Source organism: Hemicordylus capensis, chromosome 5, assembly GCF_027244095.1.
Source record: "Hemicordylus capensis ecotype Gifberg chromosome 5, rHemCap1.1.pri, whole genome shotgun sequence".
Taxonomy (NCBI): Eukaryota; Metazoa; Chordata; class Lepidosauria; order Squamata; family Cordylidae; genus Hemicordylus; species Hemicordylus capensis.
In genome coordinates this window covers 108,713,914-108,738,549 of record NC_069661.1, presented here as the reverse complement: position 1 = coordinate 108,738,549, position 24,636 = coordinate 108,713,914, and the positions used below count along the sequence as shown (strand labels likewise).

The window sequence follows — 24,636 nt, the reverse complement described above, 5'->3', positions numbered from 1 at the left end:
TTCTTTCTATAAACGGCTTTAAGAGATTATTGGTAAATGAAGTAAGTAATAGTAATAATAAAAACAATAAGGCTTGAACTGGGTTCTTGTCTTGCTACTGCCTTCTCCCATATGTATATATTTGAACCAGTAGTGGCCGATGAAGGTGCCGGTGGAGGGGTGACAAGAGGCACCATTAAGAGTAAAAGAATAGGTGCTTACTTCCGCTCTCGCCACTCCTGAACTCTGCTTGGAGAAGCAGCATGCCGCCCAGCACCCGCTGTGGCGGGGGATCACCTCTGACACTCACCTGGCCACGGGCGGGGGAATCAGCTCTGAGGAAGCCAGGTGAGTGGCAGGGGGTGCTGGGTGGCATACTGCTTCTCCAAGCAGCGTTCAGGTGCGGCGAGAGCGAAGGTAAGCACCTATTTTTTTACTCTTAAAGGTGCCTCTTGCCGCCCCTTCATGAGCGCCCTCACCGGCCGCTACTGATATGAACACAGAAACACAGTAATATGAGCAGAATGTCCCAGTGACCCTCTTGTAGGCTGAATACAATTTGCAAATAAACTCAGCAAACACCGAAAGCAGAGCAAATAGCCAAATTTCATCCTTAGAAAAAGCTGGAGGAAATGTAGAGGTTTCCGTAGGAATTCTGAGTGATGCTAAAGAATTTGGATAAGGTTGTGAATACTCCCAAACGTTTATATACTCCAATATTTTGTCCCCCAACTCTGCCCAATGTGTGAGATTGCCACGGTTGTTCAGTTTTTCTCAGATTCTGGCCTTGCCACCCAGCACTCATTTATGCCATCTGCTGGCCCAGATTCCCAACTTTTCTTAAAAAAAACAACAACCAACAAAACCAAACATTTCTATGGTTATAGAGCCATAAGAAAAGGAAGAATAGATTATGAAGGATCCTGCAAGCTATGCAAGTGAGTTGAGGGTTAATTTACCGGTCTACACCTTCTTACAGTATACAATTGTCTTCATTTTTATTTAGCATTTAAAGGTTCAACTGCATATTATTATTAGAAGCTGCCTTGGGGCTGTTTTATGATGAAAAGCAGGGTAGACATTTTATAATAAATAAATACACGTTACCAGCATAAATGTGTAAGGAAAGCCTAATGGCCCACTTCCTTGCTGCAAAGCAGCATTGGGAAAGGGCAATTTGAAGTGGAAAAACAGCAGGGGAGTTGATTAATCTTTTCCAAACTCACTGCTTGATTTACATATTGAGCAAACAATTCACATAGTATGCAAATTAGGTGCCTGATCTGAGAAACTAGAATATGGCAGCCCTACTAAATTTGGGATTTGAAATGAAATTGGTGGTTCCCCTAGTGAAAAATCCATTGGAATTTTGAGGACAACTAAATTTTGTTTGTAAGATTAGCAACATTTCTTGGAGAGGATGTTGCATATCACTAACTCAAGTTGTTTTTCAGATGTGAGCAAATTACGTGCATCAAATGATCAAAGCCCTGTGTTAAATCCATGGTTTTTTAAAAAATGTCAGTGTTCTTTGTTTTTTGTTTTTAAAAGCAAGTGGCCTCTGTCTTCGAGGCACTTGTGAGTGAGTTCGCACACTTAGAGCTACTATGGCCTCTTAGCCTCTTTCAATTGCCTAATAACTAGAGAGAAGCAGGATGCCTGCTGAGTTCTTACATGTTGTTTCTGTCAGGAAGGCAGCAAGATCACATAAATCTTGAACAACACAGGGCTGCAAACCAGAGGTTTCCAGGGAGATGTTACACAAAGAGCAATAGGTAGCCCTGCTACTGTTTCTCCTTAATAGAGAAATACAGAAAATATTACAGTAATTGACATATTTATGTATTTATGTCATACTCATCATTCCACCAATGAAACCAGAGACACTCTTTCCTGCTTGTCAAATCCTCGTTTTAATGCAAAGAGCCACCATTTGAGCTCCATCACTACATTCCTGAAGCTCTGTGCATTTACTCTTCAAGATCTGATCCTCCAATGGATCCAGGTACTATTGTACCCTGATAGACAGTAATAGGTGTGCTTTAAAAAAAAAAAACTTAAACAGGATATTATTACTGTCTCTTGATCTGTCTGAGGCCAACCACATTGCCTATCAGAGGTGAACCTCATGTTTACTTGCCGTTGGGTGGTGAAATTCACTAGAGGTAGGCTGGGTTCCTGGGTTGCAGGAGTGGTGAATGCATCTCTTTAAAAAGGAGTGATCCTCATCTCCCCCATTGAAGAGAGGCAGTAGTAAGGCCATTTCTTAAAATGCTGATCTTGGACCCAGCCCTCTTAACTATAGGCCAGTGGTGAACATCTCCAGATATTGGAGTGTGTAGTGTTGTTGTTGAATGAAACTGATTGTTGGGTACAAGGAGGGTTCTTTTCCTTCTTCCTTCTCTCCTCAATTATTCTCTGACCTGATGCATTGGTTCTTCAGCCCATCAGGAAGAAAGGTGCACTGGTTAGTAAGAGTTGTATTCTTTTTAAGGGCTGTTCTAGTTAAGCTCAGCCCAGTTCTGTGAAGAAAAAGGATTCTTAATCTTTAACTTGAGCATTTTATATAATAGCTGCAGCTTAAACTATTCTATCTCAATAAGTAGTGAAAACATGTGTAGTGGTGGTGGTGGTAATGGTGGTGGAATGGAAGACATCTGTTAGTACTTTCTTCCCATGTTCATGTATTTACAGTACATTGTGTGAACCTTGCTTGGGATGTGCAAACCAGCTCGAATTCGAACCGGTTCAAATTCAAACTAGTTTGGTTCAAAGGTTCGAACATGGACCAAACAGGGCATTACATTGGCAATGACGGTCCGAGTTCGAACCGATCAAGCCTAGTTCTGTTCGAGCCTGTTCAAAGGTTCTAGAGCCCATTTTAGATCTTGTCCTCCATTTTGTGTGACTTGTGTTGCTTGATTTCATTGGCTGAGCTCTTGCTTCCCTGATTGGCCAAATGAGTCTGGCTCTCTGGTAGGCTCTGCACTGTGACAGACCTTGAGAACTGGCACCCTATTGGCCAGGGGGGAGGGCAAAGGTGGGGGCTCCCAAAGAAGGGAGTTTCAAATCCTATTTAAAGCCAAGCCTCTAGCCTAGCAAAATCATTCTGGCTGAAGTTGCTGCTTGGCTTCCTTCTGGCCTGGTGCTGCTGCTGCAGTGAGAGTCTGCTTGGCAGACTGCTGCTGTGTTTTTGTTCCTAATCCCCTATTCCTTTCTGCCTGTTTCTCTCTGCCCCTACTTTAAACCTCCCCCCTCATGGTGTGTGTGTTCTTCTGTGTGCTTGTTCTGCTGCTTTCATCCCTCTCCCTGAGTGTCTGTCTTTCTCTCTCCCGGCTCCTCTGGGCAAGAGGAGAGCAACCCGTTGGCCTGAGGCCTCACTCTGGCCCATCCATTTCCCTAACCCAGTCCCCACTTTCCCCCACCTTTTTTTGCTTTTGGTGGCTGGCTGCTGCTTTAAAATCTGTTGGCTGGGTTGTGATCCTCCTCCTAAGCTCAGCAGCCACCACCAGTTGTTTTTATTTTATTCTGGGATCTTTGGGGTCCCCCCTTGTTTTCTCTGGATCAGGTGCTTTTCTTTGTTAACCCTTTTCTTGCTGTGCTTAGCACACCGCCTGCTCCAGAGTCCAGTACCTCTCTGTCCACTTTCCTCCTCCCTGTTTCCCCAGCCATTCCCACAGACTTTCCCCCCACCAGCCTTTTTATCTATTTTCTCAGTGTTTTTTCTTTTAATTTGTTTTTTTGGGGTGGGTGTGGGGGGTGAAATAGCTGGAAGGCTATTCATTCTGCCCTACCCCCACCCCAGCAGTGCCTGCCCGTCTGCACTGTGCCAGCCTGCTACTGATCTGGGATTCCTCCCCCCCACCCCCGACCAGTGTGTGAGGCAGAAGATCTCCAGGATGACAAGGGGGGTACTTTTTGTTGTCCTCTTTCCCCACTTTAATGTTTTTTAAATAGGGCCTCCCTTTGTGTTTGGATGAGGGGAGGTATATTTTCTGTGTTTTTTCTTTACAGGTTGTTTCTTGTTTTCGCAGGTTGTTTCTTGTTCTTACAGGTTCCTTTCCCCCATTGTGTAGTTTATTCATTGGATTGTTTTTTATTGTATTGTATTGTTGTGGGTGGAGTGGGTGGGTAGGCTTCTTTTAAAAGGGGTTTTCGTTAAATAGGGTTCCTTTAAAAAAAAAAAGCCCCCCCATCAGTTGTTTAAAAAAGGTTCCCCCAATAGGTTAAAAAAAAAAACCCCAAAAAACCTCCATTTAAAAAAAAAAACATTTTTCCAATTTTTAAAAAGTGGCTTAGGGTCTTTGGGAATGTCTGAGCGCTGTGTTTTGAGCAAGGTTCGCAGCAGGGTGTCAGGAAGAGGTGGGAGGGGTCACCAAGCTGGTGTGGGGTGGGGTGTTAGAGAAGTTTCTGTGCAGGGTTGTTAGCACAGTCACATATGGCCCAAGTAGAACCAGGGGCCAGGACTATGTCTCTGTTGCCCAGGCTCTGTTGACCCTGGGGAGAGGTGGATGCTGGGACTGCACTGCGGTGAGAAAGAGCCTGATGACTGATATGATGAAGTAGTTTGCAGCCCTTTGCTCCCTCAGATGATAAGCCTACCTCTAGGTTCAACTATAGATGGTTGTGATGAGAATGGGGCTGTGACTGGCCTCTGGGGAAACTGGAGTTACCTTAAAAGGGGTAGTGCGATATTGCTGTGATTATTAACAAGCAATAAAAGAGATACAACATTGCAACGTGAAGCAATCTGTATTCTGTAAAGTGTATCTATGCAGTATCAGGGCCCTATGATGTGTGGAGCTTCCCCCCCTGGGATGACGAATCATTACAATGTGCATGTAATCCATCATTCAGAAATATACATTTTGGTGGCTCCTGGGAACGGTCTGGAATCTAAAGGACTAGTGCTAATAACATTAAAAAGAACATTGTTAACATCATGGTGTAGTGGTTAGAGTGCTGGACTAGGACCGGGGAGACCCGAGTTCAAATTCCCATTCAGCCATGAAACTAGCTGGGTGACTCTGGGCCAGTCACTTCTCTCTCAGCCTAACCTACTTCACAGGGTTGTTGTGAAAGAGAAATTCAAGTATGTAGTACACCGCTCTGGGCTCCTTGGAGGAAGAGTGGGATATAAATGTAAAAATCATCATCATCATCATCATCATCATCATCATCATCATCATCATCATCCCAAAATGCAAAATAGGAATACAGCCTAACCTGCCTTACAGGGTTGTTGTGAGCATAAACATACCCATGTGCATCACTCTGGGCTCCTTGGAGGAAAAGTGGGATATAAATTTAAAGATAACTCAACAAAATAAATAGGCTTCTACCAAATATACGGAATGCATCTGTATTATATGCAGATGTACCCAATCACTCTCAATAGAACCCTCTTTCTTTCTTTCACAGACACAATCGAGCAGAATTATACAGATGTTTTCCATTCAAAAGAATGTGTTGTACATTGGGCAAACAACTGCAATCCTCACTGTAAAGGCTTGATGGAGAGGTGTCATTTGAGTAATTTCATTGTCACTGTGGGGAGCTTTTGTTTACGATGTACCCCACCGTATGGTAAGAGTTGGTGGCCACAGTCCCTGAAGAGAAATCAGAGAGCGGGAAAAGAAGCTGCAGACACCTGCGGAAGTGATTATTGTTCTGATTAAGGAACAAAGAAAGTTGATTTCTGGCTGGAGGGAGCAATGATGAGATGGCAGACAATGATCAAACAGTCGACAACAATCATTGCTTTGCCAGTGGGGGCTTTTGCAGATGGTTTATCATCCTTTCTTTGAGACACTACTGTTTCCAGGACTTCTTTATCCTTCTGCAGTTACCTGCATCTATCTTACCAATGAATGGAATCATAATGTCTTTGCATGTGGTGTCAACAGTATCTGCAGGGGGTTATCCTTTCTGAAATGTATTGCATTGCTTGATGCTTCCATTTCAAATGGTGCCATTTGCAAGCTTTAATGCAAAATGAATGAAATAATCTTCCAAATAAGTGCAACAGAACAGCACCAATAAAAGCAGATAGATATCTTTGAATGACTAAACATGCATGAGTTGAGTGAGTCACTCTTTAACTCAGTCAACTTGTCCTTAGCAGTTAATGGGCTGTAATGCAGTTCATTTGTATCTCCTTATCTCAAACTCCATTTGAAGCTTCATCACATCTTTGGGATAGAATACTTCTTGTGGCTTTGCTTTGTGCTGATACTATCCAGCTCTCCTCTCACTCTGTTAATTCTTGTGCTTAATTTAGTGGGATTCAGACGGCCTACCATCAGGGAACATTTTTTAGTTTATGTTAAGATTGCCATGTAGAGTTGCCAACCTTTCAAATTGGTCAAGAGACTACCAGAATCAGCACTGATCTATGATGAGCATTGAAGCAATCCAGGAGATGTCAATGAAATAAGGCTGTAGTCTTAGAAAGCAGCTAATTGCATGGAGGTTGGTGGGTCCTGGGATTCTGGGTTATGCTAGGAGCTAGACTGAATCCCTAAGTTGCCAGTTGACTACTATGGGAACAGCCTTAGTGAGGAGAGTGGGTTTGTTTGTGTGTTTTCCCCCTCCTCTATTTTGGCTCACTGGGGCCTTGGCATAATGGTCAGAACTAGCTGCAGCCATCATAGTTTATAACTCCACAATTTATGTATCCTGAGAAGTCAGGAGAAAATGTTATGATAAAGGCAAACGAGGAAGGCAGAAGGCAGCCTTTGGCTACCTACCTCATTAACTGCTTCATTAGCAGGAAGGTGGTTGCCTCATCCTATCTTACCTGCTGATGGCCACAGAACAGTAGTGCCACTACATGCTACTCTTCTTCCTTCTGCTTATAGGGATGTGTGAGCCGGCTCAAATTTGACCAAACTTGGTCAAACCAGGCCCAGTTCAGCATGAACCAGCTCAAGAATCTCTGGTAAAGGGGTATCCAGTAAGGATTCCTCTTTACCAGTAAGGGGAGGGCACGGGACTCGGGTAAAGGGAGTTGGAACAGGTGGAAGTGAGTGCTTTTTCACTTTAAAGTTGCTTCCCATAGCAGCTGAGGCGGCCTCGGGGGTGAACGGGGGTGGCAGTGCCCCCCCCCCCCCGCCAGAGCAGGCAAGGCCAGTTTGGGCCGCTACAGATGCGTGAAGCCTCTCATGGATGTATATCTGCGCATGCATGGAGGCCATTTTATTTACCTCCACACAAGCACAGAAGCCTGTATTAGGCCCAAACCAGTCTGGTTGGGGGGAGCCACCACCGCCATGTCTGGTCACCCTGGAAGCTTCCTCCGAGACAGCAGCAACTTTAAGGTAAAAAAGCACTCCCTGCCCACCTTAACTCTCTTTAACTAAGGCCCCTGGTCCCCCCACTTCCCCTTTGCTGGTAAAGAGGAATCCTTACCAGATTCCCCTTTACCAGCAGAGCTTCAAACCACCACCACCCCTGAACTGGGCCCGGTTCGAGCCAAACCATGTCTGGTTCAAGTGTGCACAGAGCCAGACTGTACCCAGTTTGGCTCGAGTCCAGTTTGATTTGAGCTGAACTGGAATTTCAGGTTTTGTGCACAGCCAATAGGCTTATCATACTTTCTGCAAAGAAGGGGAAAGGGAATGTAGTGGAGAGTAGAGAACTACGTATTCTTCCATGCAGTTCATTTTGCTCTGTGTTCTGCTCCCTGCCTTTTGAAAGGAACACAGGGAGAGCCAGGAGTTCTTTCCTAAAAAGCAAGCAAGGAAACTAATCAACCCACAAGAAAACAAGGTGGGGGAGACAAGAGGACTATTCTCATGATCAGCCAAAATCGGGCTAGCCCACTTTTTTGCAGAGCGAGTACTCTGCAAACCCGGGCTTTCCGATCATGAGTAGCTGGCTATTCATGAGGAGACCCCTGGAGAAGAGGTGAAAAGCAGCATCCTGGTTCTGGGGCTCTCCCCAGTATGCCCTGCGCAAGCGTGTAGGGCATACTGGAGCTTCCAGGGGCCATGTGGCCCCCGAGCTCCCCAGCCCCCGTCGGCTCCGTCACGGAGCTGACAATCGTGTGGGCAACTGGTCCGGCTGCCCAAGGCTCTCTCCCTGCTTGTGTGCAAATGAAGAGATTCTCACAATCAGCAAAAAGCGGGCTAAGGGAGCCTAGCCCGCTTTTTGTGCGTCCTGCTAAACTGGGTCTCACTGATCGTGAGACCCAGCTCAATGTAAGTTTGTGAGAGCTAGTCTTTTCTAGGGTTTGATATCTGGTTGATTAGAGGTTTGTTTTTGACAGGGCAGTTTCTGTTGTGCCTAGAGACACAGTGGGCTGAGATTAGCTGCAGGTGAGTCATACAGCTTGTGGGAGGTGTCACATTACTGATGTGGCTCAGTTTTGAAGGAGCTCTTGGGAAGACAAGGCTCAGACTAGAGGAGGCAGCAATCTTTCTTTTCTTTTCTAAAGAAGCAAGCAAGCAAGCAATATATCATATTTGCATACTTCCATGGTGGTAAGTATGGTTAAAAGCTTGGGTGAATAAATGTGTCTTTAAAAACTTTTAAAAGTTGTCAGAGATGGAGAGGCTCTTTTTTCAGCAGGGAACACATTTCAGAGTCTCAGGGCAACAACAGTGAAGGCCCAGTCCTGTGTAGCCACCAGACAAGCTGATGGCGACTGCAGATGAACCTCTCTGGATGATAATGGGCAATGGGGCTAATAGTGTAGAAGAGGTTCTCTTGCCTCTTATAAAGCAAGGCTACAGCATCTGGGACTTTATAGTTTGGACTACTGGGAGACAAGATAGAGGTCTATAAAAGTATGCATGGAGTAGAGAGAGGGGACGGAGAGAAATTGTCCCCCCTCTCTCACAGCATTAGAACCAGGGGTCATTACTGGAAATGTAGGACCAAGAAAAGGAAGTACTTCTTCACACAGTGCATAATTAATCTATAGGGTTCTCTGCCATGGGATGTGGTGATGGCCACTAGCTTGGATGACGTAGCCTGCTTTTTGCTGATCATCTGCTGCCACGGGAGCCACATGGCTCCCGGCAGCAAAGCCTCCTAATTCCCCCTCCACTTAGCTGAGGTTAGCAGAGCAAGCGCTTTTTGATAGTGTATTGCCATGGCGTGGCTCTGTGCCATGCTGACATGCGAGGAGACCGCAGCCGGGAGGCTGAAACAAGCCTCCCGACCCTGGGAGTCTCTCCAGGATACCCCGCTCATTCGCACAGGGCATCCTGGAACTTCCGGGGGCTACGCAGCCCCCAGTCCCTGTAGCCCCCACCAGCTTCATGACAGAGCTGGCAGTTGTGTGGGTGGCTGATCTGGCCGCCCAGGGCTTCCCTTCCAATCATCTGCGGGGAGAGCAGACTAAGCCTGCTTGCCCCACAAACCCCCTAAAGGCGAGTCTCACTGATCGTGAGACTCGCCTCAGTTTCATGGAGGACAAGTCTATCAATGGCTACTAGTCTGGTGACTATCCAGCCTCAGACAAGAGGCGTCTAAATACCAGTTGCCGGGGAGCCATGTATTGGGGTAAATGGGTATATGCATGAAGAACCAGTTATATTTATTCTATCTTTTAAAGTGCCAATATTTTAATATCCTCATAATTTAAATACAATATAAAAACTAGCCAAGTACTACTCATTTATGCATTAAAAAAGTTAATTGAGATGTGTGTGTCTAAGGAAGAAAATAGCTACACTTTATGGCTAATTACTTAAGTTTCCCACACCTGGCTGGAAGTTAAATGAAAGGCTGTCCGCAGGTGAGACAGCTCAGTAATTTGAGAAGTACAACTATTTAAGTAAGATTGTAAACTTGGAGGTTTCTGCTCAGGCTAAACTTTATGGAATTTTGAAAGGATAACATTTCTTAGTGGGGTCTGGATATCCCTAAGTTTCCAAATAGTGTTTCTTTTTCAAGCACACTTTTCAGGTGCTCTACAAAAAATTGCAACTCTACTTTATGAAGGGCAAAAAAAGAAAAGAAATCCAAAGGAAGCAATTTACATTGTACTGAGATATTTGTCATTGGCTCTTCTGGAGATGTAGAATGTGTCATTATTTATTTCTGGCCGCCTCCTTTTTTCTTTCGCATTTCATTTCTCCATTATCTTTAATGAGGCTTGTCTGAGAGACCCAAGAGCTTACAGAACATTAGAAACTAGTTTGCTTGCCAAGCAGGTGTTTTTCACAGTTTCACATTAAAAGGAAAGATTGTTAAAGAGACAAGTCGCTGTTGGTTGCCTATAGACATCATGTCACACAATGCTCAGTCAAGTCAGATGCATTCTGTGCAGTACATGGCAGGAAACATGGGTTGGCCTCCAAATGTAGACCCCAAAGACATTGGATCAGCAAGCAATCTTTACTCTTTGGTTAAACTGTACATGACACAAAAACATCTTTAGGAACAGAGGCATCACAGAGGTAAATGTACTTCTGAAAATAGGTTTGTGTCATGTGCACTTTGAATTTTAGGAATAAGTTTTAAAGAAATGTAAAGAGTACACCTTTAAATATTAGTGTAAAATGCCCCTCAGGCATTCACCTGAGAGAAATCCTGGCTGCATACATTGTAACTAACTCCAGGGATAATTGTGATTGGCTATTTCAATTACTCCCCTGCCAAAACACAGTACAGTGACCTGTCCTCACAGAAGGTATTCCAAGAAGAGTATTCCATGCAGAAACACAGGGCATGGACTCTTCCAAGAATGGGTTATACTTACTCTTGCAGTTTCGAAAAGTAAACCTATTGCTGTGTAAGAGTGAAGCTCAACTCAGATTCTGAAAATGTGTGCTTCAGCTATCAAAAGTTTGAGAAACACTGTTTTAGTGCATTGACTAAATATGATACAGGTCTGCTTCGCCTTAGCTTCAGTCCACTCATACCAAATTGCTCAGTTAAAGATGCTACAAGCATTTATTAATTTTGCTGAAATGCTGCTGAGGCTGCATGAGAAAGCCATTGGCTGTGTGTATGCTATTTCCTGAGGGCACTTGACTTCCAATGATACTATCTCCGGTTAAGGTCGTGAAATTGAACTTTCAAGTCATGAGGGGAAATCTTGGGCTAAGCCTGCCTTTGGGATTGAAATATGACTGCTGAGAGGGCAGAATATTTCCGCAGGGAACCTGCCTGATAAGATTTTGCTAGATGAACAACAACAAAAATACAAAAAACCAAAAACCACCCCTAGTTCATCTGTGGCATAATGGAAAGGAAGTTATTTTGGCTCATTAAATATGAACAAACAAGCAAACACATGTGCAAATATTTGCTTGGTTGTGCTGCAGAATGCCATTAGATGCCATCTGACTCATTCTAAATTTGCTGTGCCCTCTAGAATTTTGAATGCTGTGTTTATCAGACTGCTATTTATAATGTCCATTTTCATTTATTTAATCTATGGACTTTTTGGCAGTGTCTGTGCTGCTCATTTGTGCTATACCCACCCCTTGAAATAATCATCCTCTTTGCTTTAATTTACATAACATACATTTCTGCCATCCCTACTAATTGAAAGCCCCTTTTACAAAATCTCTTCCTTTCTATTTTTTGCCTAGATGTTTTTGCATTTTGGACCAGTCTTACTAAGCAAAATGTGGCAGCCCACTGCAGGTGGCAGATTTTGGAGTACCACGAAAAGGCAGAAAATAATCAACATGTAGTTTATTATTATACTTGTATCATCATGGGGGTACCAAATGTTTTGTTTTGTTTGCCTGAGGAACTGAAATGTCTTGGGCCACATCTGGTTGCACTAATAGTGCTTTCTCAGAGGCTAGACCTACCCTATGGAGCTCCTGTCCTGGGAGCCAATTGGCTCACTTTTGGGGGGAGTAGCTAGCAAAGTCCCATCTTTTCCAGCTGGCTTTCCTTTCATGTCTGATTTTATTTTTCTCCCTATTTAGTGGTCTGGCAGAACATTTTTATTGTATTTTATATTATTGCAGTGAGTGTGTGTGTGCGCACTAGTAATAAGGCTTGCAGCCTGCAAGCATTTGAATGTCTTATCTCTCTGTGACTCTAATCTTTTTCTCTGTCTATGATGTATTATTCCCCATTTTCCAGTGGGAGAGTTTCCTGCATTTTCCAGGACATTAATGGTTTTTGCTGGGATTTTGGATTGCTGTGATAGTGTGGCCAAGGTCTGGAACCTACATGGGAAATGATGTGCTTTTATTTTTGTGTGGTTTGGTCTGGGAGTTTCATGTCAGTGAGTGAGTGAGATCCAACCAGCTTTATATACACATAATTTATATTCTGTAAGCCACCTAGAATTCCTTGAAATAAATGTCTTGAAAGAAAGACAAGGAGGCTGTTCTCACAACCAGCCAAACCAAGGCTTAGGCCACTTAGCCTGGGCTTGGCTGCCCGTGAGCACTGCCAAGATGTGCACAGATCCCTGTGGTGCTGCGGTGCCAAAGCCCAGCTTGTAGCTGAGGTTCAGGGTGCAAATATACCCTTAACCTGGCTCCTGGGATTGTTTGTCAGTGCGAGTTGCTTGCAGTTCACGCTGACACAGAGATAGGCACCTAGAGTGCTTGTCCCCTGGGGAATCCCCCAGTGCATTAGGCTTGGCGCACACTGTACTGTGGGATGCTCAGAGGCTGGGATAATGAGTCCCAGCCTTAGAACAATCCACCCTGCTCCATGCTGCACAGAGCATGGCCGATTGTGTGGGAGCGCACTCCATGCTCCCACCAATGACAGGTTGATTAGCTGGGATGGTTTGCAAAGCCTCCCCTCTGCCCTCCTGTTAGGTTGTGTGAATGGCCCCAGTATCTTCTTCTATTGGGCATGATCCCAACATAATTTCTTGAAAGAAGTTCTTTGAAAGAAAGACAATGAGCCGGGTCTCACGATCAGTGAGACCCAGTTTTGGAGAGTGAGTGGGGAGAGCGGGCTAATCCGGTTTGGGATCGGCCGCCCACATGATTGCCAGCTCCATGATAGAGCCGGCGGGGACTTGCGGGAGCAGATCGGCCCCCGGAAGCTCCAGCATGCTCTGGCGAGACCTCTGGAGCCGGGAGGCAGATTTTCTGAGAGTCTCCTCAATTAAAAAAAACCCGGTTTTGCAGAGCACTCACTCTGCAAACCCGGTTTTAGGGGAGGGGCACTTAGACGGGTTAACCGCCTGGGAGCCACTGGGCTTGCCTGCGAACCCGGTGGCTCCCACGATCAGGCAAAATTGGGCTAGGCTGCCTAGCCCGATTTTACCTGGTCGTGGGAATAGCCCCAACATCTCTTCTATTGGGCATGATCCAGCCAGAGTTAAGCAGTGGATTTCAGAAGGAAATCTCTGTCTGTCTTATTGGCATTGATTGGATGTTAAAATGCTCAGCTTTATGCCCTAAGTATTTATTTTCATAAAATTAGAACACCAGTACTATAGATATAGTATTGCTTTGTCAAACAGCAGCAAATATTATTTCCAATGAGATTTAAAAAAAAAAAAGATGATCTGGACCCTGGCAGTCTTAAGAATACATTTAAATCTAGATACATTTCACTTTACCTGTTCTAACCATATTTTAGTTCTTGTGTGATATTTTTGAAAGTAGGCAAGTTCAGACATACTATGGAACTTTGGTTTATCTAATGTAACCCAGATTGCTTTTATTGTCTGGGCCATGTCTGAACCCATGTGATTTATTCAGGGCCATCTAACCAAGATCTGAATCTTAGATTTGAAGGTGGCTTGTTAAGTTAAGTTAAGTCTAATCTTAGTTTTGCATTATGTTTGAACCCACTCCCAGATTACACCATTGTTTATTTCTTTGACAAATTCCTCCAAGGGCTGCTGCTCACAGGGATGTTATCCCAGATCAGTCCTGAAACATGGCCACTCTAGAATGGGTGGAATGGAGCACCTCTCACTGGTGCTGGTGTGAAATAACCCCTAGTCCGCCTTGCAACCCATTCCATCATCTCTCCAGTCTTTGTCTAGAAACAAACTTGCTGACTGAACTCTCTTCTTTTTAAAATCCAAAGACTTTTAGCAGGCAATTAGAGACTACCCTCCTTCTCTTCCTCTCATTCCCACCAGAGTTGGAGTCCAGCAGCATCCACAGGCTGGAAACTACAGGCTATGCTGAAATCCATTTCTCAGTATGGTCTTTCTCTGTTTTATTTTTACCAACTGGGATTGTAGCCTGGGCAGATGCCTTGCTGCTCCCCCTCACAGGAAGTGGGGAGAATTATTTATTTATTTATTTATTTAACATTTTATATCCCGCTCTTCCTCCAAGGATCCCAAAGTGGTATACTACATATTTAAGTTTCTCCTGACAACAACCCTGTGAAATAGGTTAGGCTGAGAGAGAAGTGACTGGCCCAGAGTCACCCAGCAAGTCTGATGGCTGAATTATTATTATTACATTTCTATCCCACTCTTCCTCCAAGGAGCCCAGAGCAGTGTACTACATACTTGAGTTTCTCCTCACAACAACCCTGTGAAGTAGGTTAGGCTGAGAGAGAAGTGACTGGCCCAGAGTCACCCAGCTAGTTTCATGGCTGAGTGGGGATTTGAACTCGGGTCTCCCCAGTCCTAGTCCAGCACTCTAACCACTACACCACGCTGGCTCTCTGAATGAGGATCATGTAAGGCATTTGTAGGAGGGAATGTCTGTCTGAAAGACCTTCAGTGAGTTCTATGTTGTCACTGCTGACAAAGCATGCAGAATGAGCATTCATGAATGAACGATGTAAGCCACCCTGAGCTGTAGTGTACTGGAGAGGCGGGATATACATATTTTAATCAAACAAATTAAATAATGGTCTTCATATTCATGAGACACCAGGAAGCTCTGCTCTCTAAACTTTGCCTCATCTTTCTCTCCCATAGCTCTAACATTCCACACTTTTAGTCCTTTCCTAACCCCTCCCCTCTTCCTGGTAATGCTACATCCACAATAAATTTTCCTCAGTTGCTCCTTCTGCAACTCTTTCAAGAGATCTCCAAGAAAAAAAAGGAACACTGCAAAATACATTCACCAAATGGAAAGTGAACCTGAAGTGCTCACCCTTCATTATTTTTACTCCCTATGTGAGTCTACGTAGGATTAGAAGTACACCCTGGAGCCTGGACCTAAAGACCTTTGGAGGCCTGCTCCCTCCCCTGCAAATTTAGCATCAGCATGCTCTGCCAGGTGACCACACCACCTGGGACAGACTAAAGAGGCCCAAAAGTCTAGGGGCAAGAGCACTTTTGCGTAGGATTTGTGTGTCAGGCCGCTGGCAAACCACAATACTTGGCTGGTAAGCTGCATGAAGCTTAAGGGAAGTTACCAGCTGTGTAGGCCTGGTACTATCTGATGGTCAAATTAAAAAGCCAGATCTTTAAAAAAGAGGAGAGCAGGTCCTTAACTGCTCGCCACTGCCTCATGCAGCTTCCTGCTGTGACAGTGCTCCCACCAAGAAGGGTACATGGTTTCTTTGCATGCTTAGGCACCATTTGCAAGGTCAGCATGGTGTTGCTGACCTCACAAATGTTGCCTGTGCATGTGAGGATGCCATGTGTGTTCTGGCACCGTGCACAGGTTCTTGGTCAATATTTGCACAATATAAGTGGAAAATCAGACATCACCAAGACCTGGCAATGGATTAAGAATGTCAACTTGAAGAAAGAAACAGAGGGTTTAATACTGGCTGCACAAGAACAGGCACTAAGAACAAATGCAATAAGAGCCAAAGTCGAAAAATCCACCACAAACAGCAAGTGCCGCCTTTGTAAAGAAGCAGATGAAACAGTGGACCACCTAATCAGCTGTTGTAAAAAGATTGCACAGACTGACTACAAACAAAGGCATGACAAGGAAGCAGGAATGATACACTGGAACATCTGCAAAAAATACAAGCTACCTGTAGCCAAGAATTGGTGGGACCATAAAATTGAAAAAGTTGAAGAAAATGAAGATGTAAAAATATTATGGGACTTCCAACTACAAACAGACAAACATCTGCCACACAATACACCAGATATAACTGTAGTCGAGAAGAAAGAAAAACAAGTCAAAATAATCGGCATAGCAATACCAGGGGATAGCAGAATAGAAGAAAAAGAAATAGGAAAAATCACCAAATACAAAGATCTACAAACTGGAATTGAAAGGCTGTGGCAGAAAAAGACCCAAATAATCCCAGTGGTAATTGGCGCTCTGGGTGCAGTTCCAAGAGACCTTGAAGAGCACCTCAGCACCATAGGGGCCACAGAAATCACCATCAGCCAATTAAAAAAAGCAGCTTTACTGGGAACAGCCTATATTCTGCGATGATATCTATAACAATTGACAATAAAATTCAGCCATTTCAGGTACTTGGGAAGGACTTGATGTCTGGATAAAACAAACCAGTCAATAACACCTGTCTGACTGTGTAAACAAGTTAATATTAATAATTAATAATTAATAAGTATAGGCTCAATGGCGGTTGTAATACCATTCTGAACAGATCTTTTCCCTCTTGTTTTGAAATACTGCTACTGAAGTCTCTGTTGTTTCTTGAGCGGTTGCAGTGTGCATAAGCAATCAGTGATATAACACCAGCTCAACCAATCATACTCAGAGGCTTCTTCATAACCCAATACCTTTGTGTGTCATGAGATAGGGTTCTATTGGCTCTTCAGTCATTGTTTTGATTAGTAACTACAAGAATTGTTTGGTGGAGCTCACAAAATTGGAGAAAGCTTTGTATCTGTTGTGGGCCATTTGTATCAATCAATATTGATGGAGAGGAATGTCACTGTGACTGTTTGGCTTAGCTCTAGCTATAGGCTTGTTGGGTGAATTACAGAGGGGAATGCAGCTTGCCTGTGTTGTTCAAAAGGTCAAACTAGATTATCATAATAGCCTAAAAATCTATGAAAGAGTAAGGACATTATCCAGCAGTCAATGAGCCTTGTGAGTAGCTCAAGCCTGTTCTAAAAATCTATCTACACTACCTGGCACTTAATCAATCCCTGCAGGTGCACTTAAACATCTGAATTGCCTCTTGGACTGCAACAGGTAACGTCCTTCCTGCTGCTGCATAAGAAGCAGAAAGCAGCACTCCTGTTGCTGCAAATATTACTGAATTTGAATGAGTATGATAGCCACCACCGGGGGGAATATAACATTGCATTAAATTGTAGGAAAAAATTCTGGTTATGTGGGGGAAACTTCTTTCCACCCATACTTATGATTCTGAATATTAGTTCAGAGGATATGTTATGCTACAGGCAATGACAGCATTGTTCCCCCCTCCCCATAACACACCTCCAGAAATAACAGGATGCTTTAATTTCAGTTTTAAGTTGTGCTCCAGGATATGTATGTTTTAACTTATTATAGCTGTATCCAATCCTTCTCCAAAGAACCCAGGATATTGTGCATGGGATTTTACAATGTTTTTCCTTCCAACAACCTTATGTGCCCAAGGACATCCAGTGATGTTTATGGCTGAGTGGTGATATGAACACATCTCTGTCTCCAGCCTAGATACAATGCTCTATCCATTTTGACAATTTAGCCAGCACCTTTTTGAAAATTTAAAGCAGATGTTATTTTGGATGAATGGAAATAATGTCTCAGGCTTCTCTCTACCGTAGTGGCTTCCCAAGTGTACAATGGACTTCCTAGTTCTTCTCCTATCCCATGCCACTTCCAATATGTGGCTTCTTTGGACTAGATGACAAAGTCTCAATCCCCATATACCTCCCAAGCAGAAAAAGACATTTTGCCCCTTGTGCAGAATCACTGTGCCATTGATCCAACCTCCCAGTCAACCTTCCTCTTTCACATGTGCTGTTTTCTTTGTGTAATGGGATGCTTTAACTTGAATGCTGCTCTTTCAACATCAGGTGGCACTGTTAAGAACTAGGCGGCCAGCGAAATAACACAGTTGTTCTTGACGGCTCTTAGTAAAAAAAACAAAAACAAACCAGCAGCAAACACCTTTTCTATTTGTTATCCATTTTGGCCTGGTCTCTTCTCAGGAATAAGCAGACAGGCTTCTTAGAGGTAGATTCCATTGAGGGAGGATAGGAGGAGACAATCAGTCCTATTTGATTCAGGCCAGGTGTGATTATATTTCAGGAGTACCAACCTCTCTAGTCAGCTAAATGGCTTTACTGACTTCCTGGTCTCCTCTTTTTTCCTTTTTAAATTTATCATATTGTAGTATTCATCTCCCATCTTTCTCTGGGAATGCTGATTTGTGATTGCTAGGTTCTTCTCCTTCCATGAATCTGAGGAGGTTTGTCCTGGTAGTCAAGCATTTAAAAAAAACCCTTTGGTTTAAGATCAGAGTTCTGATGCTTGCTATTTTCACTCATGTTTTTAAAAGTGTGGAAATTGCAGTTAAGTGACTATCTTACCTTCTGCACCATTTCAAAAGTAAATACTTTGTATAGTTATATAGTATGCTTATATAAATGAGGCTTCTTGGATCCACAATTTGCCTTGGTCTTTGTGAAGGAATGAGGCCTGAACCTCCTCTTTTGGTATATAAGATTCCTGTATTGAAATTGCCTTGCTTCCTCCCTGTGTTAAAAAGCTGTGCAGGAAGCTTTCCATATGGCAGCTCAAAATTGCTTTGCATCATATAGACTTGGTGTGCATACGTATGATCTGGATTTTGACTCCGTCTTGCATCAGGGAACGTTTGCACTGCCACAGTGTGAATCAGCTCTTATCTTGACATTTCAGGTTTAAATCATTATATGTGCATGAGAAAATTTCTTGTTTTTTGCAGGGCTGCTCCATCCCACTCCTCCTGTCACTGCCTTTGGTAGTGCCACTGTTCACTTCTCCCTGCACCACCCCACTGCAACTCCCCAGCTTTGCAATCTACCTCCTCGACTTGCCTCATGTGTGGGGGTTGTTCCTCTCCACCTCCTCTCTCTCTCTCTCTCTCTCTATCTATCTATATATATATATATATAACAAACCACTTTTGAAACCCCCCTAGGTTCAAGGATGGTTTTTCATGAAACATAGGGGCTATTTGACAAAAACAAAGTAGAAAAATCTCCTGTTGTGTGGGGGAGGAGTGTCACAGATTACATCTTAGCACTAGCAACAGCGGGGAGGTGTGCTGGACAGTGAGTCCCCAGATGTGGTGCCCGTGAACAAATTCACCATGAAGGGGGGGGGGGAGGCCAGGGATAGCTATCAGCCACCTTCCCCCTGCTCTCGTTCTTAAATCCCACAGTGGCTTCAAAATGTTAGGGTAAAGGCTGTGGGATTTTACCCCATTTCCTCCCACAGTCTGGAAAGCACCTGGGGCCAAAAGTTCACAGCTCCTGTTCAACAGTTTGGTTTTGAAGAATGTATTGGGCCCTAACCGGCACAATGCTTCCTCAAAATGCCACCTACTACAGTAAATGTACAGGCAGAAAGTCAACAGGTCCACAGTCCATCCACAATCCTTTCACTTTCAGTGACATAAATCCCTTTCAGGGACATAAATCCTATTCACATGCTATGTTTGTTGGGCCCTCCTACTAGCTCCCAACTGTGTGAGGCACTTACTTGGCCAAAAGGTGGTGGGGGCCTTGGTGGAGATGAGCCTGATACTGCCTGGAAGAAGCGACACCTGTCCCCAGAAGCCAGGGAGAGTGCAGAGGCCCAGGTTTGGGTGGGAATAACCTGGTGGGCTGCTGCCTGGAGGCACCGAGAAGAGAGCAGCCCCCACCCCTTGGTTGTGGTGCTGCATGACATTGTAAGGAAAAAGGGCAGGGCCCAGGAGGACAGCAATCTCAGAGGCTGCAAGGGGGAATGGCCAGGCCATTGGGGGGGGGCAGGAAGGGAGGCAGCTGATTGTCCTTCCTGTGGGAAGCTATTTAATGGGCCTGTGGCCAATGATGAAGCAGCTAGAGGAGATGGAAGGTGGAGGCCCTAAGAGGCTCCTGAGAGGAGGAGCAGGGCACTCTCTCTCCCTGGCAGATGGAGGAGGACTAGGGTTGTTGACAACCCCCTCTCTACCCTCCTGAAGCCTATTTGACCATGGCTGCAGGAGGGAGGCAGAGGAGAAGCATTACAATATTCAATGCACATACAATCTGCGTACAATGTTTAAACATACAGATTAGATAAGGTTGTTTATGGTAATAATGGCAATCACTGTCCTCCCCAATAGAAAACACCTTCCACAGAAAATAAGGCTAAACTCCTAAGCATTCTTACTTGGGAGTAACTGTTGATGTTACTTGTGAGTTCCACATACAATTAATACAATTAGACTACATAGACATAGTTACAATACAATCATGTTTGCTTTTTTTTTTTTTTTTTTTAAACATGCTTATCATGGATTCCACCAAATAAACCTCGGAATTGAAGTTTAGTGAAGGTTCTGATAATTCTGTTAACTCCTAGTGCTTCCCCATCAGATAGTTACAATTACCAGGGTTTCAAGGAACAGGTAATTACTATTAAACTAGTTTAAATCTGTAACATAGATATTTGGGAGGACCACAGTGGTTGAACTGGCTATTTCAATGAAACAGCTCAAAATGTGTTGTGTGTTTTGGCCATAGAGAACAATGAGGAAACTCAAAACACCCCATTGTTCCCCATGGATAGCCGCTAGGGACACCAAAGTGGGTTGTGTAATAAGGCATGATGGGTGCTACCTACCACCCAACCCATAACATAAATGGGCAAGTAGGTGATATTAAACAAATTTTTAATCTTTCCCCAAACCCCCAATGGATCTGGGAAATTGTTAGGAGACCCCATCAAAACTGTCAGATCAGCTGGATCAGATCGAGAAGCAGACAATTTTCTGGCATTCTGTCAAAAGTTATTCCCTTTAACTTTTAAATCTCAACAGAAGTCGCCCCTCAGCTGAGATCTGGGAGGCTGCTCCTTTCATTTTTAAATAGCTTTTAAATGGCCTGCTTGCCACTTTCCAGCTGAGAGTCATTTTAAATGGACTGCTCCCACTTCTCAGCAGAGAAGCCCAAGCAGGCCATTTAAAAATCAGGTCTGACTTGGAAAATGGGCAATTTTGACAACAGGGGACCAACTGAAACACTGGATCCCCCTCTGGGGGTTGCCCACTCCTGCTGCTCCCAATTTCAAAAAAGCATGCTATAAATATCAACCCTTTGAACTTGAGCATTGCAACTTTAACTTGAACATCAGAACTTGAACTTGTGTGGGGTTTGCCGCCCTCCTACCCACTCAGGAGCGGAGGCAAGCTTCAGAGGCAGCAGATGGATGATTTTGACAGCTTGCTTTCTTGAAATAGTGTGCATGTAGAGGGTGGGGTGGGGGCAACTCCCAGAAGTGGATCCACACTATTTATTTTATTTATTTATTTACTGCCTGATATAGAAATCTCTAAGTGCTGTACAGAATTAAAACATAATATAAAATATAACACATTTAAAATTCATGAAAAAGATAAAAATCATAATAGATAAAAACACATTAAAATTTAAAAATTTGGTTTCAGCTAAATGCCTGGGAAAATAGGTTTGTCTTTAGGATCCTCCTAAAAACAAACAGAAAAGGAGATGCTTTTATTTCAGCAGGGAGTGTGTTCAAGTTCTAATGTTTAAATTCAAGTTCCTGTTCTAAAAGGGGATTTCGACAGCTTGGTTTCTTGAAATGGGTGACGGTGGGAGGAGAGCAATTCAGAGGAGGACTCCCTGTTTCTGTGGGCCCCCTTCTGGGGATTACCCCCTCCCACCACCCCATTTCAAGAAAGAAAGCTCCCCTCTCTCCCAGGAAGTGTTCTTTTCAACCTGAAAATACATCTCTGAGGGCTTCACAACCTTCAGAGAAATATTTCCAGGTTGAAAAGAGTGCTTCTGGGGGAGGTGAGAATAAATGAAAATTATAAGAGAATAAGTGAATTAAGGGATACTACAGCTGCAGCTGGACATTCTTTTGTTGCACACATGCAGCATTAGTCACAACATCAACCTTAGATTCAATTCTGATTAAACTGATTAGGCTTGTTTTTCCCTAATAACTAACTGATTGATTGATTGATTGATTGATTGATTAAATGTCGTCAAGTTGGTGTCAACTCTTAGTGACCACATAGATAGATTCTCTCGAGGATGATCTGTCTTCAACTTGGCCTTTAAGGTCTCTTGGTGGTGCATTCATTGCTGTTGTAATCGAGTCCATCCACCTTTGCTGCTGGTCGTCCTCTTCTTCTCTTTCCTTCACCTTTCCCCAGCATTATGGATTTCTCAAGGGATCTAGGTCTTCACATAATGTATCCAAAGTATGATAGTTTGTGCCTGGTCATTCGTGCCTTGAGTGAAAATTCTGGATTGATTTGTTCTATGATTCAGTTGTTTGTTTTCCTGGCTGTCAATGGTATCCTCAAAAGTTTTCTCCAGCACCAAAGTTCAAAAGTGTCTATGCTTTTTCTGTCTTGCTTCTTCAAAGTCCAGCTTTCACATCCATAGAGTGTCAGGGGGGGAAACCATTGTCCGAATGATTCTAATCTTTGTAGGTGTAGATACATCACGGCATCTAAGTATCGTTTCCAAGGCCTTTATTGCAACCCTACCAAGTGCTAGTCTGTGGTGTATTTCTTGACTGCTGGATCCTTTACTGTTGATGGTCAATCCTAAAAGGCAGAAGCTATGCACCACTTCAGTATTTTCATTGTCAATTCTGAGGCTGGTTGCTGTACCCGTTGTCATTAGTTTAGTCTTCTTTACATTTAATTGTAGTCCCGTTTTTTCACTGTGCCTAATAACTACTCAACTTTTATTTTGCTTCTTGTGCTAGTGACCTCTAACAGATTATTATCAGTGATTTGATTCTACATTGCAAAGCAAAAGCCTGCAGATAAGTGTCGCAAGAAGATCCAACAGCAGGCAGGAAAGCAGTTACATCCATGGTGGCAAGGGGGAGGTCAGATTTTGCACATCCCCAAGAGGAAAGAAATGACAAAATCAACAAATGTTCAGTAACAGGCCTAAATTCTCAAGGTGAGTTGTTACAGTAATGGTATTGCGTTTACTATGCATATATTATACAGCTGTTATTGAGTCTCACTAAATACTATAGTAAATCACAAATGCCATCCCATAAAAGTAATGGTAAGATTAATTGCCAACAAAGGAATCGAATAACCAAACAATGCAACTCATTGCTGTATATAATCCTTCCTTTCCCGTTATAACTATCAGGTTGTGAAGGAAGGTATTCTCAGCACAGCATAAGGATAATTTATGATGGCTGAAAACTCCACCTGTTCCACAGGAGAGTTTTATATCTCTCAAGAAGGGTCCATTCAAATTAAAAGAGAGTAATAAACTATATTCTCAGCATTTGGGAATTGCATAGGCAAATAATATCAATAGTGTCTGTCAATCTATAGAGAACATTTGCAGTGTTCAAAGCTTGGAACTGATCCACTGCTCTGAGCAAGGTTGTGATGACCTGTAAGGCATTGGGGGAAGGACAATGTGGTCTGATGTCCAGCTGAAGTTAGGCCCACACTGCATGGAGAGTGGAATGTAGTTACTGTCATAGTTACCTTAATAAATGTTTAGTAAAGTTATGGCCCTTTCATCCCAGTACTGTTGGGCAGCGTGTTTATTACATTGCACCTTCAGGTATGGGGTTAACAGTAGCTTCTCTGTGTTGACGTAGTAGATTTCTGGTGGAGGAATGGTTTCTTGACTCACTGCTAACCAGAAGTGCACCTAGATAATTTTGGAGCCTGAACCTAAAGGCCTTTGGAGCCTCCCCCCCTGCCACCGCAAGTTAAACATCATCTACACACACACTTTTTAAAACGTAGGTTCTTCTGGGCACAAACAGCAACTGAATACACAAGAACGTAAGAATATAAAAGAGGTATATTTGTGCAAATATACATTAGCAGAAACATTTCAACACACAATTTAACATATTCCCATCCCACATATTTCTTTCCCCACTCCCCCCACCACCTGCCTCTAAAGCATCCAGGACAGGTCACAATCAAACTCGGCCAACTGGCTCAGCATGGGCCTGCAGCACAGCATGGCAACCACACCACCTAGGACAGACTAAAGAGGATTGGGGGGGGGCAGGGAGTGTGGAGGCCCTGGACTTCGGCCCTAAAGTCCAAGGCTGGTAATGCCTCTGCTAATAATGTCAGGAGTAATAATGCCAGAAGCATGTCCCTCTCAGGGACCGAAGTGCCCATTGGGACTCGGAACAGTGATCCTCTGATTATAGACAAGATCGGGCCTGGGACTGTCGTGAGCCCGCATATTTGGATCGGTACTGTGCGTCGGAGCGCTGTTCTCCCTTGGGTGAGGTTGAGCCTTCTTATGGAGCTTGGCACGGAGACTCTGGGCTGTGTGGTCGATATCAAATGGACTATCGATCGGACTAGTCAGACTACGTTAGACCCCGATATGGCCCTCATTACCCGGACGGTCACGCGTATGGGAAACCTGAAGCTGTGCGGGGTTGGCGTGAGCCTCCCTCACACTCAGAAGGGAGGCCACGTTCCCGCTTACTGCAAGACTCCCCTCTGGATAGAATGGAGCAATGCGACCCACACTCTTCGGCACCTGTGCTACAACAGGCTGCGTTGCCTGTCCAGGTACTGCCAGCAGAGCTTCCCACTTCAGTACTGGACAACCCGGGAAGCAAACTGGGTTCCCCTACGGGTTCGACATCCTTGGCCCAGGACTCTTTGGCTCCTCCCGAGTCAGACTAT

The 24,636-nt window shown here is 44.0% G+C and overlaps 1 long non-coding RNA gene across 1 annotated transcript in view; it reads left to right on the top strand.

The window, feature by feature from the left end:
- The first annotated feature begins 8,351 nt into the window (after nucleotides 1–8,351).
- LOC128326083 (uncharacterized) overlaps nucleotides 8,352–24,636 on the top strand; it is a 33,228-nt gene continuing 16,943 nt past the window's right edge. Inside the window, exons 1-2 of the long non-coding RNA XR_008307841.1 lie at nucleotides 8,352–8,462; nucleotides 22,704–22,906. This is a non-coding gene — a long non-coding RNA (uncharacterized LOC128326083). The remainder of the gene's footprint in view (nucleotides 8,463–22,703; nucleotides 22,907–24,636) is intronic.